The 17516-nt window shown below is 45.6% G+C and overlaps 2 non-coding genes across 2 annotated transcripts; one reads left to right on the top strand and one right to left on the bottom strand.

Annotated features, from left to right (window-relative positions):
- Nucleotides 1-460: 460 nt before the first annotated feature.
- On the top strand, nucleotides 461-533 carry TRNAF-GAA (transfer RNA phenylalanine (anticodon GAA)). The gene has a single exon. It is a non-coding gene; the product is annotated as a tRNA-Phe (tRNA).
- Nucleotides 534-12826: 12293 nt separating this feature from the next.
- TRNAF-GAA (transfer RNA phenylalanine (anticodon GAA)) lies at nucleotides 12827-12899 on the bottom strand. The gene has a single exon. It is a non-coding gene; the product is annotated as a tRNA-Phe (tRNA).
- Nucleotides 12900-17516: the final 4617 nt, after the last annotated feature.

Below are 17516 nucleotides of genomic sequence, written 5' to 3'. Positions count from 1 at the left end.
CTTAAGCCCTCCCTACAATCAGTTTGTCTTTCTCTTCATCCTTCATCATCCTTGGCACTTCACATTCAGCTTCCTCATCTATGGCTTTGTAGCTATAAAGACCTAGATCCATCTCCTTACTTTCCTTGCAAGGACTTACGAGCAACACATCCCTTCTCTGTCTCAGGGTAAATGTACTCCTCTCAGCCCTTCAGGAACACCTCTTTTGTTTCCCTGCTCTGCTTCTTGACATTCTCCAGAGTCATGCTATTATTAAAGTCATACACAGATACAGAAGTCTCATACATTGACAAGGAACCCATGTTGGTGCCTGGACCATTGCTTTTGTGCCCAGTCTGTCTGAATCCTGTTCCCTGAAGTAACTTCTTTTACTCACAAGCTAAGTTCAATAATCTTGTTTGAAAAGGCTGAAAGATAATTATGTTCCAACAGGTTTGGTGAAAAATAATGTCACAGCACAGCTGAAGTAGCTCAGCTGGGAGAGCGTTAGACTGAAGATCTAAAGGTCCCTGGTTCAATCCCGGGCTTCAGCACTGGTTTTCCTACAATTTTTTGTGCCCAGTGCTGGGCTTTTCAGTACGAGGGAGATATGGACCTACTGAAGACACTCCAGCAAAGGGCCAGGAAGATGAGGAAGGAACTGGTTGCTCTGAGACATTGTGGAGTATCTTTCATAGAAATACTCAAAAGCCACCTGGATGTGGTCCTGAGCAACTGGCTGTAGGTGGTCTTGCTAAAGCAGAGCATTGGACCAGATGACCTCCCGAGGTCCCTTCCAACCACTTAGTGTGCAAAGGAGAAATACACAAGTTTATGTCTAATAGTAGGGAAAAGAAAATCTAATGTCATTCTCATACATTTCCATTAGCAGTGGACACCTTGCCAATCAGCACAACCATCCAGGCTGACCAACCAGCCAACGAACAGCTGTGATTAAGATTAGGGTGTCGGAAAAACCAGACCTACATATAAATAAAAGCAGGTTTATGCATTCCTATCTTTACAGAACCGTTTATTGAGTTCAACTTTTTCTTTTTTTTTATTTCTTTTTTTTTTTTCAGTCAAGCTAATAGCTCTGTGGACAGAGACTGCTTCAAAATTATCTCATCATCTGCTCTGAAATCCTAGTGTCTGTCATCTGTTGCAAGATCTGCAATGCTACGTCACATGCAGAGCCCCCAAATAAACTTCCGTTCTCATTTAAGACACCATCTGTGTCCCATTTCTGCAGCGCTTGGCAGAGATCGCTTCCCTTCTATGGTATGTTAGTTCCCCTCACTGAGCTGCCGTTTTTCTTTGGAGGTGGGAAAGTCAGCGGGTGGAAAGGATGCCAGCTCTATGCAAATGGAGATCACTTCGGTGTGACAGTGTCCTTGGGTAGCAGGGTGCTCTTGGTGCTCAGCCTTGGTCAGGTAGTCCCGGAGCAGACTCAAGGGCAAGCCATGGAAGATCTAGAGCCAATACTAGGTCATACTTAGCTGCAAGAAGGGGAAGAGACTTTGCTGGAGCATTGGTTGTTAATGAGGGCGAGAACAGTGAGATAAGCCAAGCTGGGGACATCATGGACAGATCCAAATATACTGGAATGGACAATTGCTCTGAATTCTTTTGCTAGGTAATAGATGGATTCACAGTCTTGTCTTCCTGTTATGCAACTAAATTAAACTTTATTGCATAATTCAGAGAGATACAATGCACAAAAAAAGCATAATCAGCTTTAGGTTAGGCTCTCCATTAAACCAACTGAATGATCTGTGCAAATTGCATTGCCGTGCCTCAGTTTCCCTAGTTGTAGTAGTGACACTTGCCTTCCCTTACCTTCCCCAAATGTGGTAAGAGTTAACTTGCAGGTGAAGTACTCTGTGTTCCCGACTTGTTTTTGTGTGTTATCCTAGCACGTGTCCCCATGGATGATGCTGTATTACTCACACACCTCTCAAGTCCTCTTTTTCTTTAATTCCTTTTATTTGCAAGAACTGCAAACAGTCATGCTATCCAGGAAAACACAGCCTTCACAATGCTGGCATCAACGTCACTGAGCTGTACTCAAGAGACTGTTCCTTAGGAACTCCTATGCCTTTCAGGTGAATTTACCTCAAACTTAATTGGAAATGGAGAGTGGGGAGAGATAGAGAAGAACAGGATATCTCAACCTCAGAAGAACATTGAAAGATGAGGTAAATAATGAGGAAACAGTGTAGGAAAGAGGATCGTGTGCTGGAGATGATGTAAGAGACTACAGAAGCCTGGGTCATCGTTGATACAGACCATTTTTAATGGCCAAGAAGGACTTTGGGATTCATCTGGAAAGGGAGAATCTGTCATATAAATGGAGATGCCAAAAACTTGGAACATTTTGCCTATCACAGCAAAGGCTAGGAGAGACTGAGCACTGGAGGAGAGAAACATAAAGGATGAAGAGTGTGTGGTCAAGCTAGAAGGCAGCATTGTAAGGAATGGGTCTAAACTGATTGAGGATGTGTGTTAGCTGTAAATTCAAAGGTTTCTACCAGTCAGTGTACAGCAGTTCTCAGTGAGGTTTTCCCTTTTGGAAGGGCAGTAGCTCCCAGAAAAGAATAGTAGTGGGTCTCCTAGGAAAGATATGGGGTGACTACATGCAGCGACAGGAAACCATATTCCCACCTCTAATTTTCTTTCTGCTGCACAACCCTCTCTTTTGCCACAGTGGCTGATTAAATTGAAGATACTCAAGTTTTATTAGACATCACAAAGCGGATGAAGAAGGCATGATGAATCAAAACCTTCTCTTCTTCATCCTCTTTCCCCTGAGTAATTATTCTTTAAAAGAAAACTGAGGTATTGTATAAGACACAAAAAACAGGGGAAGACACAGATTTTAACCTACTTTTGCAGTTGTTTTATTCCTCTTTGCCTTTGAGATTGAAGGCCAAAACTCTCTTTGGGCACCCCTTGCTCACCTTTAAATCATCCAACATTACCAGCTTCCATACACTAAATAATGTCATGTGAAGCCTATCGTGTCATCAACCCTCCTTGGCAGAGATGAAGGATCTGGGGAACGACAGCAGGCTAGAGGATACAGGAGGGTGGGATCAAACGTGGAGTATTATTGTCTATAAATTTCTGGTCTTATTTAAAGAAGTCTATCATGCCTGACTTTCACTGGTATCAGCCCATGGTCATGGAAGACAGTGAGATGGAATGTAAGTGTGGGTTACATCGAGGGATCTCCATCCCTACAGAATAGGTATAATTCTGGCTAAAACCAGCTGTCAGGAAGGAGTCAGATCCCAAGAGAGAAGGAGGCAGCTCTGACCTTGTCCTTCTCCTCCAGCTAGTTATTTCTAGGGAGGGCGAAGTGAGAAACAACACTTGTTCCCATCTTGGTCACACTGTTCACTAGGGAACAGGCTCTTTTTTTTTTCATTTTAATTCTCTTGCCTTTCTAGCTCTCCAACTGATAAAAAAAAAACACTGAAAGGGACAACTTCGACTCTGCAGCCTGAGTGTGGAGATTATTTCAGCTGGGTTGCAAAAAGAGAAGGAAGGCAATACTGGGTAAGGCCATAGGTCCATCAAACCCTGGGTTGGTCAGCAGAGGTAGATTTGAGGAAAGCTCTGATATAAGGAGCTGTGGAAAAACCTTTCCTTTGATTATCCCAATGCTAGAGGTGCTGGGACTTCTTCAGCTACCAGTTGCCTTGGTGGTACCATGTTTAATAGCCCTGATGCATCTGACCACGAGGATTTTGTCTAAAGTAGTTAAAACTCCATCTTGATAATTTTGATAATTGTTGGCTGATGGGGTCTGTTACTGCTTGCGGATACTTCTGCAAAGGATGCTGCCGTGGTGGGGTGAACCTGGGAGGGAAGTTGTGGTTCCCAGGAGTGGCAGCAGAAACCCTCCAGCAAGGAAAAGGGAATAACTAGTAACACATTTCCAGAGCACTGACTTGCTTCACTGTCTGTACCGCTCGCCCCCTCAGCTCGGCTGGCCCGCCAGCTCCAGGCTGAGTACACCCACCTGTGAGAGGGAGCCAGTCTGAAAGGCAGCGAGGGAAAAGTTCACCTGGAGGGGAAAACAAGTTCTCCTTGGAGGAGGAGGTGAGAGGAGGGGATCCTGTGAAATACCATGGCTATATTTTGAGAGGGACTTTCTGGACTGTACCTGATCTGGGAGGATACAAGATGGGAGAAGTGGGAGGCAAAAGGGGCTCCAAGAGGTGTGTTAGCATCCTTACCAACGTGGTGTAGAGGGGAATGGATCATCCAGAAAGTTTAGCTCATTTAGATTAATGAATCTATTACATACTCCTCAGGAAATATCTCTTCCATATTTGCAAACACTACTTGACTTGGCTACAGTGTGTGAGATCACCTTTTAGCTATTTATCTAGACAGATGCCAACCCTGGAATGGGACAAATCCCACAGCACTGCTGGAGGATTAATGATGAAGATGGTTATGGGCATATTTGCAGGTGTTGAGATGTTTACAGTGCTTTGCCTCCTTCTCCTGACATCTCCTGTCTCTTTTTTTTTTTTTTTTTTGCCTTGTTTATGTTCAATCTCCTCGAAGAAGGCATGTTTGACCCACCTGGGGAAGTCACAGCTCAATTCCTACCACTCATAGTTGAGGCTCTCACAGGTCATGGCAGGGATGCTGGCACCTGATTCCCACATGTCACTTGGACAGCTCAGCATATACACAAGCTGCTAAATCAAGTTTCTAGAGGTATGGTGTCTTGATGTCAGATCCCGCTTCCCTGGAAAATCATCTTTGGGAAGGTCCTAGAGCGTAGCTCCATCAGCCTTGTTGTGCTGTGTCACTGTGTTTCCTCTGTCACGCACCAACGCAGGAACCTTTACAGGGCTGGCAGGAAAAAGATTTTCTATATTGCCACTTCTCAGCCACAACTGAGAACATTTGAGGAAAGAAAAACTCCCTCATCTTCATGGGGACCACATGATGTCCATGAATTTGGTAAAGACTTGGTCCTGAGCTAGAAGCAAATTCTCTCTCTGTCCTTTTCCAAAGTTGATGGCTGGTGCTGGACAGGATCAAGAGACCTGAAAGCCTGGTGTTAGAACCTCATCTCCTGGAGTGATTTCAGTTCAAGAGAGCTATCAGAGGCTCAGGTTTTATATTACCTAGACACCAAGACCCTTCCCTAAGAGTAGTATAGGTACAGTTACGCAAACTTTACAAGCCAAGTGCTCAAGACACTTGAGCTGACCTGCGTACCTGTGAATTGCAGCCTGTAATAAACACAAGGTGATTTGTGTTGCTCGAGCACACGGTAGGGCTAAGGTTGTGTGCAGGCACCTCACACTTGCTCCAGAAATATCTGGAGAGGTGCAGCTAAGAGGTGTTAATCTAGCAGGGGAAATTGACTTCTCCTCCAAAACCTGAGCTAACAGGTCTTTCTCCAGGGAAGCGCTGAAATTGCAAAGGAACTGATTTTTACTTCTACTGACTATACTGAGAGGCTAAAAAGGGAAAGACGTGAAAAAAAAGGGAGCTCTTAACTTAGAGACTTCATTTAAACGTTTAAAGCTAGAGGTGATGATCTGAGACCTTAAGGGCTAAAAATCCTTGGGCTGAAAACACCCTACATCCTGACTGGCTTTGCAAGTCTTCTAATCCTGGCTTTATTTACACACGCTTATTATTTTTTTTTATTATTGGCTCCAGTACTAGGGAGCTTGTATGGTGAATCCATATCCAAGTTAAAGTCTGAACTCTGCTTTTGCAAGACTTCAGGTTGGTGCTGTAGCTGCAAAAGTAGCTTCCCTCAAACAACAGGCAATCCAGCACATCTGTGGCCACCCATCAGGATCTTTAATGGGGTGGCTTTAAAATCAGCAGGCAACTACTGCCTCTCGCTCCGTCCAAGTAAAGAAAAGCTGCCGCCGTTTTCTATGCTAATTTTATGGTTTTCAAAAGCCCATTTCATTTCTCCTCCTCCTCCATATACTTCTCTCTCTCTCGCTTCTCCTGTGGAGGTGCCAAAGCCTCCTCTGTCAATTTGTGAGAACTTCTGCTTGAAAACTAGAGCAGAGAATCACCCACGTAACCAGGCTGGCATGAAAATATCGGAGGCAGAGACACTGACTCAAAATGACTCGAGGAGTTTCCCCATGTCAGGGTGAAAGAAGTGGGAACCTGGAATCAACTCCACCAAAATCCCTGGGGGACCAGAGACCTGTCCAGCATCTTCTGATCATGGCCAGTGAACTTGTTCATTAGGAAGACATTTTCACATTTGTTTGTACTCTCTGTTCATTTTAAATTTTATCTGTTTTCTTCTTGCTTGGGACTTGCAGTGTTCCTAACTCTGCTTTTTTTTTTTATTATTATTCCCCTGAAAAAAAACTCTGCAGAGCAGGCTTTCATCTAGACATTTCCAATTGCTTGTAATGAGAGATTATAGGACACAGTTGAATTTCCACAGATCGAAGAATAAGAGAAGTTTGCAACCCATGTGGCACAAGTTAGGGATGCCATTCAGAGGGACCTTGACAGGCTGGAGAGGTGGGCCCAGACAAAACTCATGAATTTCAACAAGGCCAAGTGCAAGGTCCTGCACGTGGGTGGGGGCAATCTCAAGCACAAATACAGGCTGGGCAGAGAATGGATCGAGAACAGGCCTGAGGAGAAGGACTTGGGAGTGCTGGTGGATGAGAAGCTCAACATGAGCCAGCAATGTGCGCTTGCAGCCCAGAAGGCCAACCGCATCCTGGGCTGCATCAAGAGGAGCGTGGCCAGCAGCTCGAGGGAGGGGATTCTGCCCCTCTGCTCTGCTCTCATGAAGCCCCACCTGCAGCACTGCGTCCAGCTCTGGACCCCCCGACGTAGGAAGGACATGGAACAGTTGGAGAGGGTCCAGAGGAGGCCACGAAGATGATCAGAGGGCTGGAGCACCATTCCTGTGAGGACAGGCTGAGAGAGCTGGGGCTGTTCAGCCTGGAGAAGAGGAGGCTCCGGGGAGAGCTGAGAGCGGCCTTGCAGTACGTAAAGTGGGCCTACAGAAAAGATGGGGAGAGACTCTTTAGCAGTGCCTGTTGTGTTAGAACAAGGGGTAATGGTTTCAAAATAGAGGGAGATAGATTTAGATCAGATATTAGGAAAAAATTTTTTATACTGAGGGTGGTGGAGCACTGTCCCAGGTTGCCCAGAGAGGTGGTGGATGCCCCATCACTGGAAACATTCAAGGCCAGGTTGGACGAGGCTCTGAGCAACCTGATGTGGTTGGAGGTGTCCCTGCTTCTTGCAGGGGGGTTGGACTGGATCGCCTTTAAAGGTCCTTCCACCCCAAACTATTCTACGATGATTCTAAATTACGTAGCTTAAAAAGATGATCTAAGTGTATTTTAAAGCCTTACAAACTCTCCAGTAATTAAAATCACTCCTGTATCGCATTCTCATACTTTTTGCATTAACTGCTTTCCTGAATTTGCGGAGATTTGCTGAGCATATTTTCTGTGCTGCAAATGCCTATTGGAAACCAAACTGAATTCCACCCACCCTTCTGCATGGACTCCCAAACGCTTCCCAATCTGTCACCTCCTGGGTGCTCCCAAAGGCTGTCAGAAATGTATTCACTCTTGCCCCAGACTGAATCCCACCCTGGGCAGGGAAATGAAAAAATCTCCGCATCTCACAAGCGACAGCAGGAGCTCCGCAGCCCTCTTTCTCTGGGCTTCTTTGAGCACAATTTGCATATTTAAATAGCCTACTTCCACTTATAATGAGCAGTGCTTCATGTTCTCTCCTTTTCCTCCACCAGCACCCTGCAGTCACAAATAAAATCAGGCTTCACTACTCAAACCGAAAATAAAGGATAGCCTGTTGCCCCCAAAGTTAACAGCCCAAACACCTAACAGCCCAAATAACAATCTTAATTGCAATTAATTAATCAGCCATAGATACTAAAGCCAAGACCCTTCAAAGTTATTTTGACTGTCTATTTTTTTTTTAATACCTCTGAGCAACAGAGCTGGATCCAAAAAGTATTTTGTTTTTCTCCAGTTTTAGCATTTAGTGTTCAGAGCAGGTCCTGGACAGTTCCTGCATCTAAAAGAGGAAATTTTATCTTTTTGGGGTTTTTTTTGTTTGTTTGGTTTGGTTTGGTTTGGTTTTTTTTCTATTATCTGTGCGATGCATGACCAAACCCCATTTCAGGACACTATTTAGTCAGAGAAAAGAAATCCTGACCCTAAATTTTCCAGGGCCTTGCTGGAATGTCCTGAATGGAAGAACTGCCGTGGCCTTCATACCTGCTGTCTGAAGACCAACACTATATAAGTCACAGTACCAGGTGAACTAGGATCCTGTGCCTTTCAAAATCCAAGCAGCTCCCACTGCAAAAAGGAAGCAGGATTGGATTTGCAGCTTTAAGCTTAGTCTTTGGAAAAGCTGAGCTCTTAGGAACAGCTGTATTTCCTTATGGATGGCAAAGGGTTGGCTCCCAGGTCACGGACTGCTGCCTGAGGCTCCGTGGGGCAGAACTTCTACTCAGTTTTAGGTGTTTAATGCAGGAAAGACCTTGTTTACTCCAGGCTTCTTCTAAAGTCAATGGGGAAAGTTGGTGGCTCAGAGTATTTTTCAAATTTCAGCTGCCAAGATGTTAGAGGCCAAGCTTACCAGCTCAGATGGGAGGAGAAAAGGAAAGGCTGAACATGCGCAGACGTAATCTGCTGTCAGAGGGTCCAGATGGCAGCTCCTGTCACCCACTGATGGAAGGACTGCGGGATGCATCTCTTCATGAGAGCATGGGTGGTCTTTATCACAGTCTGGGTTTTACACAGATACACAAAAGTGTGTGTTACCTTTACAACCATACGGAATTGGGCTGTTCATGGCACTGCGTTGCTACACGTCCAAGAGCCCTGCACTGCAGCAAAAACCAAGCCTTAATGTCTTTATGCCTGGAGTAGTAAGCGCGGGATTATTGCTCCCATGGCATGGAAATAATGATCTTTTCTTTTCCTCATCTTGTAAATGCCACGTAATTTAGGAAATTAATCTTCAGAGCTGGCAATGTCTTTTATTGTCTGTGTGTGCTGTCTGCCTCTATCTCCATCATGGCTAGTGCACTCTGGTGTTTTCCAAAGTGACTCTGAGGCACTTTGCCCAATTTTCTGGTGAGTGGAACGGAGGCACGAATAATAAGATTGCATTGTCCTCAAGTTAGCCATTGGCAGAGCAAGGGAAAAAGCAGATATGCAGTTCAATTAGCCCGTATATTATAGTAGGTCCTACAACAACAGAAGAAGAAAGCAATAGGAGCACTCCATGGGAATGGAAACTGTCACACAACCCAATCAGCAAAATAGGGAGGGTGATGCTGGGACCATGCATGCCTCACTCCATGGTCTTTTCATCAGGGCAGCTACACTGACACTGCAGCAGTGATTCTGAGTGACTGCAAATCAGAGGTCTGGGGGTCTTCTGTTGGACCTCATAAAGCATAACCAAGTGATCACTCATATGGCGTAACCCTTGGTGCAATCTGCATTCAGCAGTTTCAGTGGGAACTTTCCCAGGCGTATTAACAGACCCAGCCATGCTCGTACAGTAACCACACACCTTGTAAGTTCTTTTCCTGTTTACCCTTTTTCTTTTTTCTTTTTTTTTTTCCTCAAAAGGAAAGGATTTTAAGCTCCTGCTGAGGATTTCCCATTTACTTAGCTTCCTGATCTTTCAGTGCAGGCTCCCGCCTCTCAGCATCAGCGAGATGCAGCTCTGGCACTGCGGGGTTAGGGTGGATGCGCGCGGACCGATCCATGCCAGTGCTATCGTTGAGAAAGGTGGAGAGAGCTGTCACAAGGATGGGGGAAAACCGGGACTGAAGGGATTAAGAGAAAGGCAGAAATCACTAGAAAAAGCAGAAAATTAGAGTTGAAGGGCACTGGCAGAGCTGTGAGCATTTGTGGGGGAGAGCTGTGGGCTGGAGCTGCACTGTGCAGGGGCTGAGGAAGAGACGGTTATCGGGGTTTGACATCCGCTGATCGATCAATGTGGGGGCTTCAATGCCAAAGGGACCTGAACGGCGGTGAGAGGAGGGAGCTGCATGTGTGTGGGCTGGGTGAAGGCGCTGGCAGGGCAGCCACCCCCACACTGCCTGCCACCCACCGCCCTTATTCATCCTGCATCTTCCCTCCCTGCCTCCCAGTGAGCAAGCAGGGGCTGCTTTTAACCTTTTTTTGAGGCAAACGTAGGGAAACTTGGCAACTTTTGGCACTGAGGCTTGAGTTGAAGCTCTTTCAGCTGGAGCTGGACCAGGTTGATGGGAGAAGGAGCAGACAAATAAGCTGCCCTCATCACTTCTGGCAGCACTGCACTATGGTCTCTGGGGAGTCACTTCTAGCAGTCATTGTCACCTCCATGAGAACAATGGTGCCAGCTCAGACCGCGCATCCTCCAAAACTGTCCGTGAGCAGATACCCAATGAGGAGCAAGAACAGCGCAAATGGATGTGATATCCCCCACCAAATCTCTTTTACCTCTAAAAATGTCTCTTACTTTTTGACTATTTTAAGGTCAGGGGATTTCCTCAGCTGGCTGGCTTTATCTGTTCAGTAGCCCATAATAAAGCTCTACTGCAAATGCTTATCTTCATTGCGGCAAGCCCTTCTAGACTGCCTGGGATAAGGATGTTGGTGGCCCACCAAGGAGAGAGGTGGTGAGAAACACCAGGTCCCCTACAGGGAGAGTTATAGTGCCAAAAGCAAATACAACTGGTCTGTCCTGCTTGATGGGACTGAGATCATCTGGTAGGGCACATCTGCCATGGTGTTAAAACTGCTTCCCCCCACTGACTCAGCAGAAATAAATTTATTATTTCCAAACCACCTCTTGGGAATGACTCCTGTCCCTTGTTATCCCTTGAACTGTGTCTGGACATTGTCTAGGAGGACACGAGTTGATATATTTAAGCAGTGTGGAGGAGCACTGGCCTTCTTTAGATTTCCAGCACCCTTGTTAAAGCATGGGTCTAGAACCAGATCAAAATATTGTTTAGAAGGACTGCTTGAATGCTAAACCTATGCCATCCCAGTGCTCTGTGACTCACGATCTGTGTGTCTGGTATCTGATTTGCTTCTGCCCTTAGGGTCCAAGGCTGCATTTCTCCAGTGTAGTAGATGAGGTCAGAGCAGTTCAGCATAGCCACAGTGTGTAAGCTGTTCTTAAACCTGAGGGCAATGCCTGGGATATACATACACAACTGCCTGGACTCTGTTTTCATAACAAAATGAGGTCCCAGACATATACCAAATTTCATATAATTTAATCCTCCACATGGACCACCACAGGGGGCTCTGACCTACACTCATCCAGCTTGCAGACCAGGAAACTCATTCCCAATTTAGACGCAGACATAGACAGTAGGAGTAAAGGGTTGAAGGGAGGGAATTTTCTACTTGGTGCATCCTAGAGCCAGAGGATCCTACCTGAGTACGTCAGTTCTGCACAGGGTGGTGATGGGTGAGCAGCTGTTATATTTCCTGAGCTATGCAGGAGGACAATGCATATTCTGGCCCTATGTGCTACTGGGTGGTGGCTGTGATAGAGTCATTTGCCCGTCAGGATCCATGGTATCTTTTCAAGGCTTAAGCAAGTCATGATGTCATTGACTTACGCACAAGCTGTTATGCCCATTCTGATCAAGGAAGTTATCTCCTGGAAGTGCTGCAGGATGTGATAGGGTTACATCCAGAGTTTAAAGAGCACACCAGAATGAAAGGGAGAAAGAAGAGGTCCCTGCTCTATTACGGAGGAGAGACCAGATGAGTACCAGGGTTGATCTTTGAGAAAACAACAGTCAAAGGTTCACTGTTTCTCATTTCTTTTTTTTTTTGGACAACTGGAATTCAGGTCTTGTGTCTGCTGTTTGCCTGAAGGACTCCACGGACAAGGAATTAGTCAGAAAGAAATGGAGAACAAAACACAGTTACTCAGTTGTAGAACTCTTTGGGGTGCTCGTATGTTGAATACTATCGTTTTATAAAGGTCAGTGTAAAAGTAGACTCAGGAAAGGATAGAAAGATTCCTCAGAGATCTGAAGTTGCTTCCCTATGAGCAAAAGGTAGTCACACTAGAAGATTTCAGCCTGGAAAAATACAAATTTTATGGAGAGGAATTGCTTCAAGGTCAGTTGTGATTCAGAGTAAAATTAATTATTTTTGGCAGGATATTTTTCCTGTTCCTAAATCACAGTTTTAATTTCCTGCACGGCCCCATACACCAATGGGTCAACATTCCTACCTCTTTATGAGGCATTCCATAATGTAGGACTAGGAACAAGCAGTTGAAGGTTGAGGGAACAAAAAAAAAATAACAAAAACCCTTTATATCACTATTTTTACTGAAGCCCTTGAATTGTAAAACTATGTTCATGTTTCATGGACTCAGAATGGTTGAGGTTAGAAGGGACCTCTGGAGGTCATCTGGTCCAACCTCCTACTCAAGCAGGGCCACCTACAGCATGTTGCCCAGGACTTGGACTTTTTGCTCACACATTAAAAAATATTTCCTGATGTTCAGAGGAAACCTCCTATGTTGCATTTTGTCCCCATTGCCTCTTGTCCTGTCACTGGGGACTATTGAAAAGACCCTCACTCCATCCTCTCTGCACCCTCCCTTCAAATATTCATACAGGTTACCCAATTATACTTTTCTTCTCCAAGCTGAACAACTCTCTCATTCTTTCCTCATATGAGAGATGTTCCAGTTCCTTCCTCATCTTCCTGGCCGTTTGCTGGAGTGTCTTCAGTAGGTCCATATCTCTCTCGTACTGAAGAGCCCAGCACTGGGCACAAAAAAACTGGAGGAAAACCAGTGCTGAAGCCCGGGATTGAACCAGGGACCTTTAGATCTTCAGTCTAACGCTCTCCCAGCTGAGCTACTTCAGCTGTGCTGTGGCATTATTTTTCACCAAACCTGTTGGAACATAATTATCTTTCAGACTTTTACTGTTTATACTGGTTTGATGGATGCTTGACTCTTGTCTTGTCACTGGACACCACTGAGAAAATCCTGACTCCATCTTCTTTATACTCTCCCTTCGGATTCTTATGTGCATTCATGACATCACCCTGAGCCTTCTTCTCTCCGAATGTCCGATAGGACGTTGTGCGTGACTGAACTACAAAGGGTTTCAGAGGCAATCAGAAAGTGTTACTCACAGGTTGCCCTAAAACTTTTCTTCTTCTCCAGTTTGAGAAGTCTTTAACCCACAGATTGCTAGGAGCTGGGAGAATACAGCAGAGACACTATTCTGTGATTTTCTTGACATTGTAGTTTTTTCCCCTGAGTTCACAACTGTTCCAGCCTCCCTTCCTAGTCTGCTATGCAGAAGCAGTACCCCAACAAATAAAACAGCCAGAGACTAATGACACTTAGAGTTGGAAAACCTCTAGAGCTTTTGGGATTTAGGTGGATCTACCTATTGTCCTGCATGAAATTGAACCATGCCTTTCATCTGAAATACAATCCCAATTCCATTACAATAACTCCATTCAGGTTGCCTAAATACACGTATTTGGTACTCTTTGTGATATCTTAGGTTATCCCAGCTGTCCCACAGTTTCTACTCCAGAGGGCTGTAGGCTTTCTTCATGACCCATCTCACATCTTTCAGCCCTTTGATGATGGCTTGAATACTCTTGGACCTCTTAAAAAGCACCAGGCACCTAAGAACATAAAATGTGCACTACTAGGTCAGATTAATGGTCCACCTAATCTACTTGTCTCTCTCTGAAAATGGCACAGGGAGATGCTCCGTAGGGAGATCGTGTGAGAGTGGCTGCACACCCTTGAGCCATATTATAGATGCTGGAAGGAATGTCTCCACCTCATCTTTCAGCATCTATCTATGGATCTATCACCAATGCTTAAGCCTGTATAAATACCTGGTCCAAACATCAACTATCAGAGACGAATAAGGTGAAAAATTATAAAAGACTGTTGAATGAGAATGGCTCTAGTGGATAAATGCACTATAGAAATAATTCTTACAGCCACATTTCTGATGCTAACACCCCTCCAAGCAGGTTTTCTTGGAGGCTGGACTACGCTGTCACTCCATAGAGCCTACATCATCCATCTCCTGTTGAGTGTAAGTGAATGGGTGACAAGGAGCCATCTGCAGGTTTCTTCCTAGGAAAGGAAGAACTGCCAGGTCAGATTGTGTGGAAGCCTGGCTCACCCACACCTTAACTCTACCCTTCCAGATGTCCCATTTTTGCTTCACCAGCTTTTTCCTTCTCAAGGAAAGTGACTGCAGAATCCAAAGCAGTTCTGTTTCTCACCAGCTTTCCTCAGACAGTAAGAAATAATCCCAACATGGGAACTGTGGTATTTGACAACCCACTCTGCCTTGCTGGAAATACTCAAGCTTCAGCTGGGTACAAAATTCCTAATGAAAGATGAGCTGTGCTACCCCTTTGCAAATGTTAGCAGTGCTGCTGGAAATGATGAAGTGAAGGATCTGATAAAGAACAAGCCTTGAAGGAAGTGCTACATTGCAGTTAAATTAGAAATTTGAGAAGCTGACTTGCTGGGAAGTGAGCTTATTCAGATGGAGAAACATCACAAGTGAAAGTCTATGAGCAAAGTCACCAGAAGGATGACTTTTGTTGCCAGTTTAACGTGTCATATGGAAGAAGTTGGAAGCTTAGACTTTCCCTCATTGAAGAGAAAGAAGTTAAACCTGTCCTCCTGGCTCAATTCAGACCTAAGGGCTGGAGCTCCATAGGCAGCTCTGCTATGGGGACTGAATCAAGTGGAAGGAGGAATGAAGTTGGAATGACTGCTCTGGCTGCCTTGTGGGCAGGTCAAAACTACAGCTTTTAGCCGATGTTGCTTTTTTTTTGGCCAGAGGTGTGGACACCTCTCCCTACCACACACATGTCCAGTTCAGTGCTGCACTATTGGAATGCAGAGATTTGGGAAAACTCCTCTGATAGTCTATCCACTGTCATGAGAGAGACAGATAGCCACCCTGACCTCCTGTTGGAAAAACACCCTGTCTCCATGACACTTATATCCTTCAATGAGACTGTCCCTCTTGTGGTTTTGTTTAGTGAGGGGGGGGCTAAGGTGGTAGCTTCTGTAGGAAACTGCTAGAAGTTGCTCCCCTTTGTTCAGTGGACTCGGCCGGGCCTAGGGCGGACCTGCTGCTGGCCAAGGCCGAGCTGATTGGTGGCAGAATGTTCCGTGATAACGCCTCTGCGATAACATATTTAAGAAGGGGAAAACAGAAAAAAGAAGAGGAGAGAAGATGTGAAGAAGCTGAGCGGGGGCAGAGGTGCAGAGGGGGAGGCGCAGGCCTCATGGGCCTTGCAGGCCTCACCCTCTGGCCTCTCGCCAGGTGGCCGACTGGGCCCGACTCGGTCCAGCCCGGCTGCAAATGGAGAGGAGATGAGATGGATGATGTGAAGAGATTCTGAGAGGCGTCTGCCAGCCTATTGTGAAGAACTTTTCTTGTGAGAGGAACGACTGCAGACGTCAAGGTCAGTTCAGAAGGAGGGGGAGGAGTAATGTGGCTCCTGGCCAAGATTCCCCTGCAGCCTGTGGTGATGACCATGGTGGAGCAGGTTGTCCCCCTGCAGCCCACAGAGGCCCACAGAGGAGCAGAGATCCACTTGGAGCCCGTGAAGGACCCCACATTGGGGCAGGCGGATGCCTGAAGGAGGCTGTGGCCCATGGAGGCCCCTTGCTGGGACAGCCGTTCTGGAGAGACTGCACTCCGTGGAAGAGATGACCCACGCCAGAGCAGTTTCACAAAGGACTGTGGCCCATGGGAGGGACCCCACGCCGGAGCAGGGGAGGAATGTGAGGAGTTCTTCCCCCGACCATGAAGCAGCAGCGTAAAACAACGTGTGATAAACTGATCGCAACCCCATTCCCTCTTCCCCCCGTGCCGCTCGGGGGGGAAGGTAGTAAAGATAATGTTAAGCTTGGGAAGAGGGAGGAGTGGAGGGAGGTTATCTTGTTCTCTATCTCATTCTCCTGCTGTTTGTAGTAATAAATGAACAGTTTTCCCCAAGTCGAGTCTGTTTTGCCTGTAACGGTAACTTTAAGGATTTTCTCCTTGCCCCTATATCAAACCTTGGGCCATTTTTCCTTATATTACCTCTCCCTATTCTATTGGAGGGTGGGGGGAGTGAGAGAGAGACTGCATAGTCTGGTCCCGATTGGGGCTGAACTACGACAGTCCCCATTTCCGTCTCTGTTCCCACTACCCTGCTATGCCAGAAACTTTCTAATAAACAGCCTTGTACGTCACCTTTGATTTCCTTCTGGTAATTTCCTCAGGTCATCTGTGTGTCCTTTGAACCAGACTGTGTCCTCCCCATACTCCAGGTTCCTTGTTGTAATCTCTTACCTGTCCCCATTCCCACTGCAAAAACTCCTGTTTCATTCACATGTTGAATGCCATCTGTTTTGGTTTGGTGGCCCCATCCCAGGAAGGATGTGAAAAAAAAACCAAACAAACCATTGGAAAGTGGTAATAAAGTCACTTCTGCACAAGGAATGGCTGTGTAAACCATGTTTATTCAGTCTGGAAAAATAAAGGGTAAAATAAAGGATGTTATAGGATCTAGAGAGGTAAATAAACTCAGTTGTTGACTCTTTTGATGAAGGGTTATCAGTTGAAATAAGCAAATATCAAGCTCAGAACACAGGAAAAGGTGGAGTTTCTTCACACAGTATCTGGTTATCCGTGCAACTCCCTGCCATAGGGTATTACAGATCTCTGAAGTGTATGGACAATCGAAAGGTGACTGGGCAGATTAATGGAAGGAAAAAACTCCATGAAGAGGGTGAAAATATGTAACTACCTGATTTTGTTCATGCAGTGCCTGAGCTACAAATCTCTGGAGATTAGGAGAGTATCTGGTGATATAACACTGCATTCTTTTTTTTTTTTTCTGTTATTATACTTTCCTATAGGCATTAACTCATGGAAAATGTTGCAAACTCGTGGAAAATGAAACGTTTTGAGCTAGGTTTTCTTCTATACATCTTCTCTGGCACCTCTCTATACTCATGTCCTGGCTTCTTGAGACATCAGGAAAGTGTCAGCCTGTTAAACTACGTTGGCACAATGGGCAGAGATGTACTGGAGGTGTCATCTCATGCTGTCAACCAAGTGTTTGATCTACCACTCCCACACAGATGTTTGGGGCTTTGGCCATGTCAAAGAGATGACAGAAGATTCCTCTGTCCCCACCTCCCTCCACCCATTCTTCCAGTTTTCATATCATTCAAGACTGATCTGCCTGTGCTTTTTCAAACATCCATCTGGCATCAAACTGAAGCAGCTTTCAAAAGTTACTGCATTATTACATCCATGCAGAAAGCTACCACTGACCGCTTAGCCCAACAGGTGATATGTCTGGCCATGTTGAGAGGCACGACGTTGGCCTTTGTGGAGCAGTGTGGGTTCATCAACCCTTACTGAGTGCACTATTTTTTTTTTTATTGGGGGTCAATGCATCAATAAGATGGAGGTGTAGAGAGCT

The sequence above is a fragment of the Chlamydotis macqueenii genome, chromosome 2 (assembly GCF_036417535.1).
Source record: "Chlamydotis macqueenii isolate bChlMac1 chromosome 2, bChlMac1.mat, whole genome shotgun sequence".
NCBI classification, from domain to species: Eukaryota; Metazoa; Chordata; class Aves; order Otidiformes; family Otididae; genus Chlamydotis; species Chlamydotis macqueenii.
This window is presented reverse-complemented; position numbering and strand designations above follow the sequence as displayed.